The 18,474-nt window shown below is 37.6% G+C and overlaps 1 protein-coding gene across 4 annotated transcripts in view; it reads right to left on the reverse strand.

Moving 5' to 3' along the window:
• Nucleotides 1–18,474, reverse strand: part of lzts2a (leucine zipper, putative tumor suppressor 2a) — a 155,717-nt gene that overhangs the window by 23,219 nt on the left and 114,024 nt on the right. The window contains 2 exon segments of one of the 4 annotated variants that reach the window (NM_001145606.1): nt 8,369–8,439; nt 14,525–14,686. The exons of 2 other annotated variants lie outside the window; for them this stretch is intronic. The gene's annotated coding sequence lies outside the window, so the exon portion shown is untranslated. 4 annotated transcript variants of the gene reach the window in all.

An 18,474-nucleotide genomic window follows, 5' to 3' on the forward strand; every position in this document is an offset into this window, starting at 1 on the left:
CAAATAGCAAGATTTATCTGCGCATTCCACATCTGGTGTGAACACAGCATTAAAGTTGTTCAGTATGATACAATTTAGTTTCTATGTGTGATTTGATTGGAAAAGAATCACAGAACTTATTTTTAGTAATAATATTTTAATATTTCTACTTTAGCCAATCCCCATAGACAAGAAAAAAAAATAGTGACTGCAGGTTGAAGTAAAATAGTGTAGTAAAAGTACCAATTCACCACTTAAAATGTACTCAAGCAAAAGTAAAAGTACACATTTTTAATTCCAATTCCTAAGAAAATTACTACTCAATTACCGTAAGTGTTTGTAATTTGGTACTTTACCACCACTGGGTATATTATGACAGTTTACAGCGATTTTTTTTTTTGTTTTGTTTTGTTTTGACATGAAAACTGCATTTTGGTGCCTTGAGTAAAACTGATCTGTTCATGTAAATGATTTTGTGAAGTATTTTGATTTTGTGAAATATTATGACACTTTCAGATGAAGGCTAGGTTCTTAGTTGATTTTGCAAATCGACATGAATTAAACCTTAACTGTCTTATTTATCTTAAAACTTAAGATTAATAAAACGTATACATTTTTAGTACATCATTGTTGCCTTGTGTCAAAATTTTGTATATGTAGACACTGCAAAGTCAGCAAATATCTAGCATGAAATAATACTCCATACCAGCAGGCTAAATCCCAATTTGCATGCTATCCTTCCTATACAGTTTTTGGGATTAGGATTAGTGTGTCCTGAATCATAGTAAACTGAAAGCATCATCTGAAGCATGCATCCATATTTTTGGCACCCATAACCCATTAGGTTTTTAATTTATTTTAGTTGTTAAGAGACAAATACAACAAGGACATTTAATTGGCTTACGTACAGGTCTTTCTGCATACCTAAATCTATGTACGTTCCAATATTCATTGAAAAACATATGTCTGTTCAAAAATATAGGTGTCAGTCGCTTTTGACACGCATCCTTCACTGTTCTCATCAGCCTAATGTGCAAGACCCACCCAAAAGAATCAGCTTAAAACTTAATAAATTGAATTACGCCATTCACTGTAGGCCAGCCTAAAAAGTCCCCTGGTGCCCAAATCTGGAGAAACAGCATTTGGTCATGAATGACGCATTTGCAATAATAATAAAGTCAATGGAGCAAAAGGGAGGGAGACATTGCAGTCAATGGACCCAAATATCCTCCTCAGTGTGTGATAAAATGCTGACGAACTGACAAAAATGGATGCAGTTCATCCCTTCAAATTTTATTCTGAATGATGACAATGAGTCGCTGATCACACTTTCACATTCTTGCTGTCTAAAAATGAGGATTATTCTTTCTGGCATTCAAACAAAAGCACTGAGTGTGTTGTCATTAATTATGTGAGTAAAACTGTCTGTGCCAGGAAAACAAGGCAGAATGAGATCACAGGGAGTGTATGCATGATTTATTGATAAGGAAGATGAGTGTTCTTATCTCATGACTTAACTCATAGTTTCTCTGTGATGGTTTATTCATGCTTTAACCTGCATTTATAATACCAGAGATCACATGGTCAATATGGATATAGCGGTGTTGGGCAGCAACACAATTAATGCAGGTTTTGTAATGATATTTCTTTTGTAATTAACTAGCAAGGTAACGCATCACTTTTCAAATTTAAGTAATAATATTTTGGTTACTTTTTTAACCCTTTGCTGCACAAGCAATAAATTGATATAGAAAAAATGAACTTAGACGGGTCACTTTAGACCCATATAGTGCATTAAAGGGTTACAATGTAGTATAACGCAAGTTCACCTTCATAAGAGAACTTCTAGGTGTGTCTGTATAAACAGACTTTGGGAGTGCTTTAGATGACCAATCACTTCTGAAAATATATAAACGGGCCGATGAAATGCAAATTGAATTTGCAGAGCTTAGCTCCACAAGTGAAACTGATGAGCCAATTAGGGCTTTATCAGTCGGCTGCTGGAGTCAGCTCATCAGAATTGTTCCTTCAGACCCAATCTGAGACCTGAAGAACCCTTTCTGCTGAGCTGACTTCCAACGAAGAAAGCGTTTCCCCACCAGTGCGGGGGAAGACATTTTAGTTGCGGTCAAGCTGGGTTTTCTGTCCCCTTGGCGTTTCGCTGGTGTTTCAAAAGAGCAGTTTCTACAAAGAGCAGAATTCCCTAAGAGAGCACACGGTTGTGCAGCGCGTCTTTTTAAAGATGTCATTTCGACCGTGCGTTTCTGGATGCAGTGGTTTTCTCGCCCCGGATGACAAGCACGAGTATTGTGTCACATGCTTGGGGGTCCAACATGTTGATGCGGTGCTCACGGACACTTGCCCGCATTGCGATGGCTTGACTGTTGGGCAACTGAGATCGCGGCGAGCTCTTTTATTAGGGTAAGTCAACCCTGCTGCTCCCGGCCAAGCGGTTAACCCTTGGGCAGGCCTGAGAGTCACAGTTGAGGATAATCCGTCGCCTTCAGGCCCGCGGACCCCTCACTCCTCATCAGTGCGCTCTGTTTCTGCTTCGAGTGTGAGCACTGGTCCATCCTCCGGGCTGGCTACGCTCTCTTTAGATGACACAGGGGACGTGATGACCATCGAAGCAACGGAGGGCAGGTTGACATGCTCCGATGAAGATCCTGACCCCCTGCCACCCTCCAGGGTTGTCAGTGAGGTTTCAGACCTGGAGTCGAACATATTAGCTGTGTTATCCCGGGCTGCTTCGGCCGTGGGACTGGAGATAGCTTGTCCCCCAGAACCGTGGCCGGACCACTTAGATGGGTGCTACATGGGGGTAAAGAAGCCTTCCAGACCCCCCGTCCCCTTCTTCCCGGAGGTACACAGAGAGCTTGCGCAGGCATGGAGGGCACCTTTTTCTGCCCGGGACCTCGTGCGCTCCTGCTCTCACCTTTTTTGATGGCAGAGCGGCCAGGGGGTATGAGGCGATTCCCCAGGTGGAGCGAGCTATCGTGGTCAACCTGTGTCCGCAGAGCCACTCTACTTAGAGAGGTCTACCCAAACTCCCTTCCAAAGCGTGCAGGTTTTCTGAGTCTCTCATGGCCAGAGCCACACCGCTGCGGGCCAGGCCGCCTCCGCTCTGTACGCTATGGCCACCTATCAACGCTACCAACCTGAGAAGCTGGCCGAGATGCAGTAGTCAGGTTCTCCCCCAGGCTTGATGCATGAGCTCCGCACGGCTACCTATTGTGCTCTCATGTCCACCAAATCGGCTGCCCGTGCCCTGGGGAAGACGATGGCCACATTATTGGTTCAGGGACACCACCTCTGGCTGAGCTTGGCTGGTATGAAAGTTGTTGACAAAGCTCGCTTTCTTTATGCTCCCATATCCCAGGCTGGCCTGTTCGGCGTCACCGTAGGGGAGTTCACCCAGGAATTCTCTGCGGTGAAAGAGCAGTCTAAAGCGATGGAGGAAGTCATCTACCATCAGGCTCGGAAAACTGCTCCTCCCGCTGCCCCTTCCTCATACCCTCCCAAGTTCACCGATGTCCTTTTCACGAGGGTTATACTCGAGAGCGCCCCTGTCTTGCGAGAGGAGATTGCTGTCCTCCTGGTGAAGGATGCAATCGAGCAGGTCCCTCCAGCCGAGATAAGGTCAGGGTTTTACAGACCGTATTTCATCGTGCCCAAAAAGAGCAGGGGTTAAGGTCAATCCTAGATCTGCGCAGGCTCAACTGTCATTTACACAAAATGCCTTTCAAAATGCTCATGCAGAAACGCTTGATTCAGAGCGTCCGTCCGTATCTTCAGAAGTGATTGGTCATCTAAAGCACTCCCAAAGTCTGTTTTTACAGACACACGTCTCCGTCTCCTATGCTGGGAACGTAGGTTACGTACGTAACCAGAATGTTAGTTTAGTTACTTAGCTTTTAAAAAAAAAATACTGAATTAAAATAAACGTAGTTACGTTGAATCCCGCACAAAATAAGAGAATGCAGGATCAGGCAGAAAGGAAGATGGCAGAGTCTTACATATCTGCAATAGAAGTATTCTCTTTATTTTGAACACAAGGAAGAAAACATCTAAATAAGACAAAAAGTACAAAAGTAACGCATTGCTTTAACTGAAGTTTATTTTTAAACTAACTTCGAGAGGATCACATGCTTATGATTGCTTGCGGCAATTCCCCCTTCCACCCCTCCTACTCCTTTCCTAGATGGGTGGCATGGAGGCCCAGTGCTTAGCAGTGTTGCCTCACAGCAAGAACGTCACTGGTTCTAGTACTTACCAAGCCAGCCAATGTTTCTGTGCAGAGTTTACACATTTTCCCAGGTTTCCTCTCACTATCCAAAAACATGCAAATTAAGTTAATTGACTAAACTAAATCGGCACCATAGACATGCTTCTAAGTAGTTATCTCTTAAAAGCAATCACTCTCTGTTCATTAGCTACTACAGCAGGGGAGTTATCAAGATCTGCCAGAGCTCAAACTCTCCTCTCACGTTGGAAACGGGAGGGAGCCCCAGGCTCGAGGATCTTATGAGCTCAGGGCTCTCTCACGGACAGCATGCCAAACAAGCTTTATAATCAATCATCAGCGAAGTGTGAACTCTTGAAACTATCATTAATCTGTTTATATGACATGTAAAACTCTGGGATCAGGAGGTTCTTGAACATAACATTCTCCTACATTCATTTTTTTATGTGTTTTTTTAAAGGGTAAATGGGCTTATACAGCGTATTGTTAATTGCAGAGCTCCTCTATTTAAAAATACCTAATAAGTTCTGAAAATGATCAAGCCTCTGCCAGGTTAGAACGCAAAAGTAACTAAAACATTACTTACCATAAAAAGTAACTAAGTAACGCAGCTAGTTACCTTTTTAGGGAGTAACCCGATATTGTAATGGATTACTTTTTTAAAGTAGCTTTCCACAACACTCGGACATAATATTGATATTTATAGAGATGGGCAACATAATAATTAAATGACTAAAGCATGTACGACAAATTCCCGAAGTGTGACAAATCTACAAAAATCTATATTTTAAAAGTTGCATTTTACCTTTCTATAGTTTGGATTCTTTTTAATATACACTAGTTTTTTAAAATGTTTTTTTTTTAAGAAAACTATTCTGTTCGTCAAGGCGGCATTTATTAAATGTAAAAAATATGTTAAATATTTATAAAAATTTTAAATAACTGCTTTTTAATTGTATGTATTTTCCTACAAAATGATTACTCCAGTCATTATTGATTTTATTGCTATTACCACTAATAATAATAATAATAATAATAATAATAATAATAATAATAATAATAATAATAGTAATGATGGTAATAAAACACTGGAGAAATGAAGCTGAAAATGTAACTTTAAATTCACTGGAATAAAATACAAATTAAATAATAAACTACTTTCAAACCCTTATTTTAAAGTGCAATTTCATTTCACAGTTTTACAATGTGTACTGTGATGAAATAAATGCAGCCTTGGGGAGCAGGAGAACCTTATTTTAAAACATTTAAAATCCTACTTACCCCAAACGTTTGACCAGTATATGTAATTGTTTTATTATGCTCACCATAGCTGAATATACTGAACCAAAACCTATATTTTTTTAATAATAAAAAATGTTTTCTTTTTTTAATATATTTAAACATTTTGTTTATTTTAATTAAGATTAATATTTGCCTAATTGCATGCTTACATAAGTCTTTTCTATCACCTTATAATTGAGAAATAATTGTAGAATGCTGATATGAATTGGCGGCACAGTGGCTCAGTGTTTACCACTGTCACCTCACAGCAAGAAGTTCGCTGGTCAGAGACCCAGCTGGGCCAGTTGCCCTAAAGTGTGGATGTTCTCCCCGTGGGGGTTCTGGTTTCTCCCACAGTCCAAAGACATGCTGTACACTGTAAAAAAATCATGGTTGCCTTAAACTTTTAAGCTGAATCAGATGAACCTTATGAGTACATTGAACTTATATTATGTTAAACTGAAATAAAACTGCTAGCATAACATATAAAATTAAGTTAGAACATGACTTGAACTACAATGAATTGAACACATATGCTGTCATGACTAATTGTTCATATAATTTTTTACAGTGTATAGGTGAATTGGATTAACTCAGTTGGCCGTATTGTTATGAGTGTGTGTGTGTGAATGGGAGAGTACTTGGTTGCGCCTGGAAGGGTGCTGTGTAAAACATATGCTGGAATAGTTGGCGGGTCATTCCGCTGCGGCAACCCATGATAAATAAGGGACTGAACTGAAGGAAAATAAATAAATGGATGAATGATATGGAATTTAAGCATTTTTATTAATGCTGAAAATATATGAAAAACTTAATCTAAAAAGTTTCAGGTTCTGAATTAATTTTTTTAATTAACTGGCAGTAGCATGAATTTTGCCATTTACTAATTCATTTCAATTCTCTATTTCCCAGTGATACCCATTGACCACATGACTGCAGCTTCTATTTTTTCATAGTAAATCCCTGTAGCTCTCCTCCTCATCCTTGTTAATTGTATGTTTCTTTGTCGAAACGCTGGATCGAATTAAAAGCAGCAGGGAAACGCTGCCTCCAAAACAAGCATTATTGGCCCTGCTAGTTTCATTGCCAACCTGTTGCTGTTGCAGGCTTTTGGCTTTTGGCATTGTTTGGGGCTGTTGCCATGATACTTGAGGCCTACATGTGCACTGCCTGGGGTGTAAGGGAGGGAGAGGGGGAGGGAGCCAGAGTTTAAAACAAAAACAGAGAAAAACGAAAACTCCAAGAATGAGAGGAACACACAAGAAAGACAAATTAAAACCTGAGCAGGTGGAGTGTTAGAGAACATGCATAAATCAGTCACAGGAAGGGGAAGGAATTGAGTGAAGTGAAGGAATACATAAAAGACTCAAAGTTTAAGGAAGACAGGGGGCAGGTCGGCTTTTTAGCATCTCAAAGCATATGGGCTCTATTAAAGGCCTCCTTAAACAGAGGCCCGAGCCTTCTCAAAAACCTCCCAAAGACAACCTCTCCTGTCTCACTGTCCGAGCCTCCCTGGGTATCCCATCCTTAAGAGCCTTTCAGAAAGTAACCGGCTGGCCCAAACTCCTGAATAAGTTGCAGCGGGTGACGTCTTTCGCACAATACCACGCAGGAGCTGCTGCCATCTGGACTGACACTACCTGCCAATCAACAGCAGACATTTTGTTTCACCCAGTGTGCAGCACTAAACTTACTGGCACAGGCCCAACTGCCAGCCGTAGTGCCCATTACTGAGCATCTGCCAGCAGGAACAACCTCCCATGGCCTGACTGGTATAAAGTAAATTGAGCTTCTCAGAAGCTGTGTAAATTAGACAAAGTCATTTCTTCTTAATTAGATTTCAAATCTCTTTCAATGTTACAACTTCAAAGTCTTATAAAATATGCAATGGTGGTGTAAATATTGAGAACATTAAATATTAATATAGTTATAATATTAACTACTGTAAGTTTTGATTTTAATATTTACAGTGAAAACTTCACTATATGAAAAAACACAAGTTTTTTTTATATCATTTTAAGTAATTTAATTTAATTTTTATTGTTCTGAATGCTGTGAGATATAAATAATTTGTTGTGAAGTGAGGAAAATTCAAACTCTTTTTATAATGTTGTAACGCTTTGGTTAATTTAGCGCTACCAGTTGCGTATTTTACACATTTTCTGAAATAGATAATGGAATGTAACTGATGTCAATGTAAATTTTGTTTATTTCTCTCTGTGCGATTTTACAACTCAGAACAATATGGGTCAACAGTATTATCATATTTGTTATTACATAGTTTTGTGTATTTCACTTAGGAAATTTCAGTTAATGCAACTTAATTCAGAAACCTAAGGCAATCAAAACTGTTTTTTTTTTATTGTCCTAGGACAGGTATAGGTGTTATTCAATAATATTAGGAAAACTTTGGGGTATATATTTTATTTTTCCCCCAATTTCTAATAATTTTGACAGCTTTTCTTCTAGCCGAAATAAAACTAATAAGACTTTCTCCAGAAGAAAAAAAATATTATCAGACATACTGTGAAAATGTCCTTGCTCTGTTTAACATTATTTGGGAAATATTTCATTCATTCATTTTCTTTTCGGCTTAGTCCCTTTATTAATCTGGGGTCGCCACAGCGGAATGAACCACCAACTTATTCAGCATATGTTTCACACAGCGGATGGCCTTCCAGCTGCAACCTATCTCTGGGAAACATCCATACACAGTCATTCACACTCAAACACTACGGACAATTTAGCCTACCCAATTCACCTGTACAGCATGTCTTTGCACTTTAGGGGAAACCGGAGCACACGGAGGAAACCTACGTGAATGCAGGGAGAACATGCAAACTCCACACAGAAATGCCAACTGACCCAGTCGCGGCTCGAACCAGCGATCTTCTTGCTGTGAGATGACAGCACTACCTACTGTGCCACTGTGTCGCCTGGGAAATATTTAAAAAAGAAAAAAAATTCAAAGGGGGGCTAACAATTCTGACTTCAGCTGTGTATATTTATAAATCACCCTTGGCTAGTTAACATAGTAAACCTAGTTAAGCCTTTAAATGTCACTTTAAGCTGTATAGAAGTGTCTTGAAAAATATCTAGTAAAATATTATTTACTATCAACATGGCAAATAAGTTATTAAAATTATTAATTTAAAAAATGTGTTGAAACAATCTGCTCTACATTAAACAGAAATTGGGGAAAAAATAAACAGGGGGCTAACAATTCTGACAATTCTGACTTTAACTGTATATATACATATATATAAACACACACACACATTTGACTCAAAGTTTTTTAGTTCAAAGTTCTTAGAACTGTTCTGTTTGGAGGAAACTAGAAATCAAACCTAGCATATAACATGGCTTAAGTGTATGCTGATTGGGCAAATTTACAACATGTTTTGTTTTCCATTGTCTTCCGATGTAAATTGGTAGTTTGTTTTGAACTAGAAAAAGTAACTGGTTAAAATAACACCCGTACATGGCAATGTATCTCTCTTATCATCTACATGTGATATGATATACCAAAATGTATACAGTTTACAAAAGCTCTGTATTACAGATTTCCGAGTACTGAACTTATTTCTGTCTAAGAATTTTTAATGAGTTATGTTATGCTGAAAATCTGGCTATGCAGTCACTCTACTGCCCTATGGTCAGCAACACTTGGTCAATTTGACCCATAGCAATTCCAGGAAAGCGCCCAGCGTGGGAATGGACATGTAACATCCAGGAGTCGGTTGTTTCTGAGTCAGCTGCTCTTTGCCACGGTAGGAATTTCCAACCACTAATGATTATTCAGTTCAATCCAGTGGTAAGAAACAAACACTTGGAATATCAGCAGAACGGAGAGGAGCTGTGGCTCCACCACACTGTTATTACTGTGAGAGTGGCCATTTTGAGGAGATGCCACTGATAGGATGGTAATAAAGTGAAGAAGTATTTCAAAAGTACTGAGTATGGTCTGAAAAAAAACATACTGATCTAAGAGAGTGAAATCCAGACCTTCAGTTTGGTTTTTATAAAAGAGCACATAAGGACAAACTAATGCCCAAATAAATGACCATGAACTGATGGCTCTTCAAACTTTTTAATGTAAAAAAAAATAATTTGTAAAGAAATTGTGTGTGACTCATAATTTGTGACTCCACAAAAATTGCATAAATAATAATTGTGAAAGTTCTTACTGTAGTATTTCTCTACTTCCTTCATGTCTGTCACTGTGCTGTTTATCTGATGCAGCCGAAGCAAAGATTGAGGCACACTCTGACATGCTCATTAGAACGGGGGGCGGGGAGAACTAGCAATAAAGGCACAGGCAAAAAAAAACAAAAACAGCTGCTTAATGTTCAGAGCAGCAAATTCCAATATTCTGAAAGGTATAATAAATAATACGATGGGTGTTTAGAGGTCAAACTTTAAAGATTCTGGAGACACAAAAGACGTATCTTAAATTTTGAAAAAGGGGTAAAATGGGTGCTCTTTAAAGCCTGGTTTATACTTCTGGATCAAGTAATTGGCATGACCCACGGCTCATGCCGTATACTTCTGTGTTGCTCTGCGATAACACTTCCGAAATGCTAGCTGGCAGCAGGTGTTTATGTTCCTCTGTGTTGTTTTTCTTCGCTATTGTTTTGTTTTTTCTGAACGCTATCCTTTTGTGAAAGTAGATTTGATTAGGTTCAACTTTATTGTCATTACACATATACAAGTACAAGGCAACAAATGCAGAAGTGCAAACTCGCTCATTTTGAGGCGGGAACCGGCAGACATGCCATAACTTAAATCATAAAGTAAACACAAAACAAAACTTTACATCTGGAGCTCCTTCACTGACTCGACACTTGTAAACACTCACTCCAACAGGTTCGCGTTGCTCTTGATCCCACCCACTGTCATCAGCGTTACCAATCAGATCAATCACAGAGCTTGCGCTATGTATTGTTGCAATGTGTTGTTACATTTTTTAAAAAGTGCGCGTCAGCGACGGCCACGGCGAGGGCTACAGAGGGCTACCGCTTGACGCAGAAGTATAAATCAGCCTTAAGCCAGATACATAGATGGGTCGGCAGGTCAAACATTCTATCTGAATTTGATGATTGATTTCAACTACTGAGAACCACAAATTACAATTCTTAACTAATAATTTGAATGATATATTTCTTAAAGGACAAAATGAGTAACGTAGAACATTAACTGTGTTTTGCAAAGCTGGTTACTCACTTTAAAAAGACCATGTATATGTTTTTAAGTGCAGCCTCTGTAAATTCTTCCAGCTAAAGTAGCTCTTTACTAGCTTTGGCCATTGATCTTCTCAAAATGGCTTCTTCGCCTCCTGTCGATGCTTTCTGAACCAAGCATCAGCATAAAGAGGCAAATAAATAATCTTGCGGTGTTTCTGACAAGCCATAATCATCAGTCTCATGATCAAACTGAAATCACAGTGCAGATATGCACTGCAGTCGGGGGAAAAAAAGTGGCACAACGCACATACTGCTAAATTAATTCCACACCAGCGCTTACATAACCAGCGGCCTCAGACAAACTATGCCAGCATGAATATGTAATTCATCACAAAATTGCAGAGATGGTGAACCACGCAGGAGCCACAAACAGAAAAAAGACAACCTTGAAGCTGCTCGTGAAAACTTGCAAACATGCCACAGGGGGACCAGCCACAAGAGGATGTGGACATATAGAGACACCATCCCGACAGATTCCAGCCGAGCTCAGACAGGGAGCAAAAAGAGTGGCATGGAAAGCTGTGATTCAGTGCAGTTAGCAGAGACTGACTCGACGTTAATGAGCTCTCCCTCTGTATATACGTCTGCAGGAAGCTACAGTCTTACATAAACACTTGGCGTATAAAGGCTTCTCATAAATGGAAACAGTAAAAATGATAGAACGAGGTGTTTTAGAGACCTTAAACCTGTGAGACAAGGCTAGCCGGCGGGGCACGTAGTGTCCTTACGAAGACAGTGCGCTGACCACATTTACTAACGCTGTATTTCAGAGCCCTCTAACATATGAGAGTGATTTAACTCATCTATTATTTTCCGACTCACTGACGCAAGCACCTTTCCACCCCCCTAGGTGATCTCATCCGGAGCAGAGTCTGGACGCTGCTGACACGCAGTAACAGGCCACTCTATTTCAGGCTTTTACTGTATAAGAATGTGCCATGAGCTGAGTCACATCCACTTTAAACACAAACGGGAATCTTAATATACTTGGGTGGTGGGGGGATGGGGGGGTTCATTCAAAACTTCATCCCATTCGAAAACAAAATGTCAATAGATCAGGTATCATGCTGTGCAAGAAGCTTAGTGGTGTTTGACTAGTTTGAAGAAGCTTTATGTAAGCACTGAGCGAAGAGTGATTGGAGTGTGTATGTGTGTATTCTGGACACCGGACGTTCCAATCTGGGCCAGTTTTTGAGAAGTCATGTTACTTTTTAATTTATGGTCACAAAAAAGCAAAAATATACTAAATATTTGCAATAAACATAAAGTCGCCTAATAGAGAGTTTCACAGTGATCCCATAGAAGAAATATTTTTAGTCCAAAGATCTAAAAAGTAGATCAAAAAGACAATTCATTGGCATTGATGCTTCCATTAAACATTGTTTACATCGTCAACATAAGGTTCTTTTTAGCGGAAATGGTTTTTAACAGTACAGTAAAGGCATTTCACACACACATAAATGATTCCTTTTGGAACTCTTTACTGAAAAGTTGTTTTCAGTAATTTTGTATATGGGAGACGTTCCCATGTACAGAAGTTTGCATCAGCTGGTAAAGACCTTCAACCCACCTAGGTAGGTGTGGCTTTAACACTACTCTGAATTTAATTTCCTCTGTTTAATCCATCATTGTCAGACAAACACAAGTAAAATCAAGCACTAAAGAGCAGTTTTATAGTGGATACTAGGGCTGGGCGATAAAATTGATATCGATATTTATTGACGGAACCACCATTGTCAATATCGATAAAAAAACGATTTAGAATTATTTAGTTCCGGTATAAAGCACTATAGTTTTATTAAAAGTGGCTGATGAACGTGTGCCTTGGAAACAGTGCCAATAAGTTTAGGGTGAAAGTTTGTCATTTCCAATGAAGTCGCGCGACTTGAGCGACGCGCCCATGTTGTGCAGGTGGTGCACACATACACATGTGAACCGTGCACATTTTTGAGCCGCATCTACAGTAGTTAAAAACATTTGAACTTTTCTGAATGCTGAGAGCACACCGCCATTCATGCTAGTAGAATTAACCAATCTGCCTCACACTTTGTATGGAATATACACATTTCAGTAATAACGGCAGACTAATTACCTCAGACAAACACAGCGCAGCCAAACACTGCAGTGCTTTTTACTTTTCTCCATAAACTTGTTGCAGCAATGGTTTTTCTGCAACCATTCCAGATTCCAATTGGAACCAATTCCAGAAACCATGCGCGTGCACTTGTTACTTAAGGTTAGAATAACAACACATGCGAAAATGAGTGCCATATAGCAGCATTGAGGAGATTATAAACAATAAAAGATGTAAAGATGTCGCCAGAGTGGCTTTTTGGTTTCTTTTCTTGTGCATCCTAGCCACTAGCTCCCCATCTGAGACATGTTTTAGCGTAGGGGTAATGTAGCCATTTAAGTATTTAACAATTTGTATTGTTATAATATGTATTTAAATAATTTGAGTTTTACTGCATCATTATTATTGACATCTTACAGATGTTGTTCTACCTTTATCATTGCACACACTTTGTAGCATTTTATTCATCAAGTTTAGGAGTCTCTTTAACACTTATTTATTTTATTATAAAGAGATCAGAAATTTTGTTTAAATATTTTTGTTTTTGACTATTGAACATATTTGCCTTAGTAATGTTGGCAAATTAAAATAAAATGGTTTAAAAAAAAATCTAATATTCCTAAATGTATTTTGTAAGATAATTGTCAATATCAGATGATATGAAACATGATATTGTGATAATATGTTTTGCAATATCACCCAGCTCTAGTAGATACTGATGTTCTGAAAGTTACTGTAGATACTGAAAATATTAATGAGCAACACTGACACCTTTTCTCTATATAAACTTTGCTGTGATTGACTGGGGACACTTTCACATCAGTATTATCAGATGATTTCTGTACATTTGTTTGAATAATTTCAACAAATTTTAGGAAAGAGGAAAAATAGCGCCAAGCTATTTTGAATTTAAAGTTCTATTTTTTTTACTCCTAAAAGAATTGTAAAAAATGTTTTAGTATATATGAACCTGAAGTGTAGTTTCAAAACATTGAATTTCCACAAAATGGTCTCCACAAAACAAAACCAAACCGCTTAGTTGACTCCTGTAAATCAATCCACTCGCAAGGCCCTGCTTTCAAACAAACAAACCAGCCACAAAAACTTAACAAGCTCAACAAACACTCTTTACAGCAGATATAAATACCTATAGGTGACAAAAAACACAAAAGACGTCTCATTTATGTCTTCTAGAGGACAGTGATGTTAAAATGAGAGTAAACTGAGACTTTTGTTTACGCCTCATGCTGCTTATATGGTTTTCCTGTGGGAATCTCACATGTCTCTCTCTGGAGAACCAGAAAAGAGCACAATATTTGACAAGATACCAACGTTTGTAACAGTCTTACTGTCTTAATTTTGTCTTCATTACTTCAAACATTTTAAAGGAGACATCTGGTGACAAACTTAAATGAAGCACAACAGAGTTCACTATTGTATCTTTGTATCTCTGATAAATCAAAACAAAAGCCCAACTTACTCAGCCCCCAAAATAACACAGTATCATTAACATTCTCGCACAGCAGAAAGCACTAACAGTGCTGCTAAAACTTCAAAGAGCGTCTTCTCACCCCAAACCCTATCAGCTTTAAGAAAGTTAATCATTCATTTCACATCACTTCAAAGCTCCCGTGAGCTGCAGTGGTAATCTGAACTCTCGTGCATTCGCAGGCTGCAATAAATCCAGTGGTGTTGCTGACATACCCATAGTGCTCTGCATGGCTGCCTCCTCGCGTCTCCCCAGCCTGTCCTGGAGGTACAATCCCAGTCAGTTCACTGTACTTCTGCTGCTTCTCCTCTCTGTATCACTTTGCTTCTCTCCTACATGCTCATTCTCCGTGCTCCTCCTCCTCATGCCAAAGTTTGCTCTCTTTTCTCTGGCAGAAACCCCCTTCCTCTGTGTCCCGTCCTCTGCTGTTTGCCGCCAGCACCGCCCCCTTCTCCTGCTACCCTCCTCCCATTCGCACTTTGTCTGTGGCCCCTTCCTCCTCCACCACCCCCATCCTCACACACATTTAATCCCTCCTCATACTTGCTCCCTTTTTTCCCCTTGTCTTTCTTCTACCTTTTGCTGTTCTTCATCTCTGACCACGACAGTGTCTGTGGAAAATGGACGACTGCTGTGCAGTTTTTAAGTCTGACATTCAGTGGCTACTTTAAACTTACTGGGCAGGCTGTATCATATTTGATAAGAAGATTTGAAGGGTTCTAAATTGTCAGTGTAATCAAAACTTTGTTGGATAACTCTAGTGTACAATTGACTATATGCCTTCTGTTGTCTTCTTGACAGTTGTGTAATAAGTTTAAGGTCCTTTAGAGTCATTTCTGAAAATTTCCCTTATCAGGACAGGTTGTGGTTTATTTGTCTTTATGTCACATCTTTAAATGATGGTATGGTATGGTATTAGAGGAGTAGCCTTGGATTGGATAATTAGTTATTTAAAAAATAGGCAACAGTTTGTGGAAATTGGCAACCATAAATCATCATATTTAAATGCAAAGTGTGGCATACCACAAAGATCAGTTTTAGGTCCAATATTGTTTATAATTTACATTAATAATATGTGTAAGATTTCAGAGTTGTTTAAGCTTATTTTATTTGCAGATGATACAAGTATCATTTTGTTCTGGGCATAATTTACCAAAATTTATGGAGTTGATTAAAACAAATTAATAAATTGAAATTGTGGTTTGACGTAAACAAATTGTCATTAAATATAAGTAAAACAAAAGGTTTTGTTATCTGGGAAATTAAAAAGTAGACATAATATAGATTTCCAAATTGATAATAAAGTATTTAAGTATAGAGATTATGCAATTATGTTTGTTGGTTTTATATTGGATCATAAAATTAGTTGCGGAAACCGCAAATAAATAATGTAATATCAAAAATAGTAAAAACTGTAGCAATAGTGTAAAAAGCAAGATTTATACTGGACAATATATCAATGTATATATTATATAACACACTTATGTTGCCATATATGAGCTATTGTGTGGAAATTTGGGGGAATACATATACCCCAATATATATATATATATATATATATATATATATATATATATATATATATATATATATATATATTCCCCAATATAATATATATTTACTTACAATCCTTATGTACAATGCAGAAAAAAGTAATTAGACTGATAGAAAATGTGGGGTATTTGGAGCATACAAATCCTTTATTTTTTTAAATTGAAAATACTTAAGTTCAATGATTTGGTTGAATTTAAAACAGCACAATTAATGTTTAAAGCTGGGAATAAAATACTTCCTAAATGCATACAAAAGTTTTTTGAAGAAAGACAAGGGGGATATAATCTGAGAGAAAAACATAATAGGAGGTTGAAAACAAGGACAACTTTAAAAAGTTTGTGTATGTCTGTTTGTGGTGTGAAATTATGCAACATTCTGGAACAGATTTTCAAACAATGTCAGGATATTACTCAATTTTAAAATTTGTATAATTATACATCATTAAAGGAATATAATGATGAAGGTGATTGAAAAAGGATCAAATGAGAAAGGTATGATGAAATTTAAATTAATGGCTATTTGCAGTACTATGTATTTTTTGGGGGTCTATGTTATAAAAAGTAAATGTACAAATAGAATCAAACATACAATATGTCAAAGATGCCAAAAGGATTAAATGTGTCTCATGTAAAAATAAGAGATAAGTAAAAGAAGAAATAAGTTTAAGTGATGAATGACATGTGTGGTAATGGAGTGGGAAAATAATAAGCTTGTGCTTCATCTTGCTCCATTTTTGACCATGTTGAAATGTATTTTCGAAAATGAATAAATCAATTCAAATCAAATCAAAATGAAATACCTTGAAAATTATTGTTGCCAGAGTTTGAGATGAACACTCTAAGGTATAGATCCTTTGAGTTAAACACAAAATAACATATTATGAAGAAGGCTGGAAACCTGTAACAATTGATTTCTATGGTAGGAAAAACTATGGACATCAATGGTTACAGGTTTCCTGCTTTCTTCAAAATATCTTATTTTTTTAAAGAAAAAAGAAACTCAAATACATTTTGAACAAGTGAAAGATGAGTAAATTTTGGATGAACTATCACTTTAAGCCCAGAAATACTTATATTATGTCAAATTAGGAACATTAATGCAACAGTTAATTTTTTACAATGTTTGACACAAGTGCTGTGCGATTATTTGAAATGTTTAAAATGTTACAATTGGCTAATCGCAAGAGGCTGCGATATGAAATACATACGTATCATTTCATTTCTCCCGCCTACAGCAAATGCGTGACTGCCGTCTGTGTGTGACAGTCTTACTAGCCAATTTAGTGAGCTTACTTTCATTCTGCCCAATAAGAATTGCACAACGGAACTATGTGGAACGCCCACAATAAAAAAACAAACAGGTAAGTGCAGGCGAGTAGGATGATGACATCTGCTGCTTCAGAAGCATGAATAGACAAATTAATATCAAAGAAAAACAGGACATCGGTAATATGGGAATATTTTGACACTGAAAGAGTGGAAATTTGTAGGAGCTGCCCTTGACAATACAACAACTAGCTGATAAAAAAGCTCCACAGGCGACTATGAGGAGTTTCTTTTTCAAAAGTCAATTGAAGGTATCGCTAGTGATTCTCAATCTAGTAGCAAACAACAGCAAAGTTTAAGCCATGTTAAATGTTCTGTATTTTTATAATTATTATATTTCTGTTTGTATAATAAGCTAGACTATCTTCCTAATTTGAGTTAAAATTGTTTAGAGAAAGGTAAGGTCATTTTATTTGTGTTTAATGTTTGCTCTAGAGAAAAAATGTGTGTTTTATTTCTGAATATTTACAAATAAATTTGAATAAATGTTTAGGTATGTTTTTATTTTTTCAGTTTCTTTAGCGGTAAGAAGCTAAAATGCAGATTATTGTAGGTTATTAAGTTATTATTACTTATTGTCATTATGGGGTATTGTGTGCAGAATTTTGAGGAAATAAATGAATTTAATCCATTTTGGAATAAGGCTGTAACAAAAAATGTGGAAAAAGTGAAGCGCTATTAATACTTTCCGGATGCACTGTATAATCAGACCAAAACACAGGCAGCAAAAATGGGGGATTAATCATTTTAACATTTGTGGATAAATGTGCTAGCTACATCAAACCTTAGTAAGTCATGCTGCATGATTTATTTAAATACTCGGCTGTAAATTTTGCATCTGCAAGAGAAAGTCCTACAAATACATAAGCCAAAAGGTCAGCTGTAAGAATCAATGTGTTCAAGCATTTCCATTAGATTTTATACCACAGGATGGGTTAAATGAATGTGCACATCATTTTTTAAAGGGGTGGTCCATAGCATATTTTTAAGGTTTGGTTGTGTTTATAAGATGTAAAGCAATGTGTGCTCATGCTTTATTTGTAGAAAATCACATAATTTTTTCATATATCTTACTTTGATTATATACTGCTACTCAGGTAACATGAAAACAGCTGTCATATTTCCTAGTTTCTGCGAAAGGCCCGCTCTCAAGAGGCTCTGATTGGTCAGCTAACATAATGTGCTGTGATTGGCGAATCGGCTCCGGGTCACCACGTCATGCCTTTACAATCACGCGCGTTAGCGCTCTGTAAACAGTGAAGCTGTTAGCTGCCTGAATCAGACAG

This window comes from Danio rerio, chromosome 13, assembly GCF_049306965.1.
Source record: "Danio rerio strain Tuebingen ecotype United States chromosome 13, GRCz12tu, whole genome shotgun sequence".
In the NCBI taxonomy this organism is placed as follows: domain Eukaryota; kingdom Metazoa; phylum Chordata; class Actinopteri; order Cypriniformes; family Danionidae; genus Danio; species Danio rerio.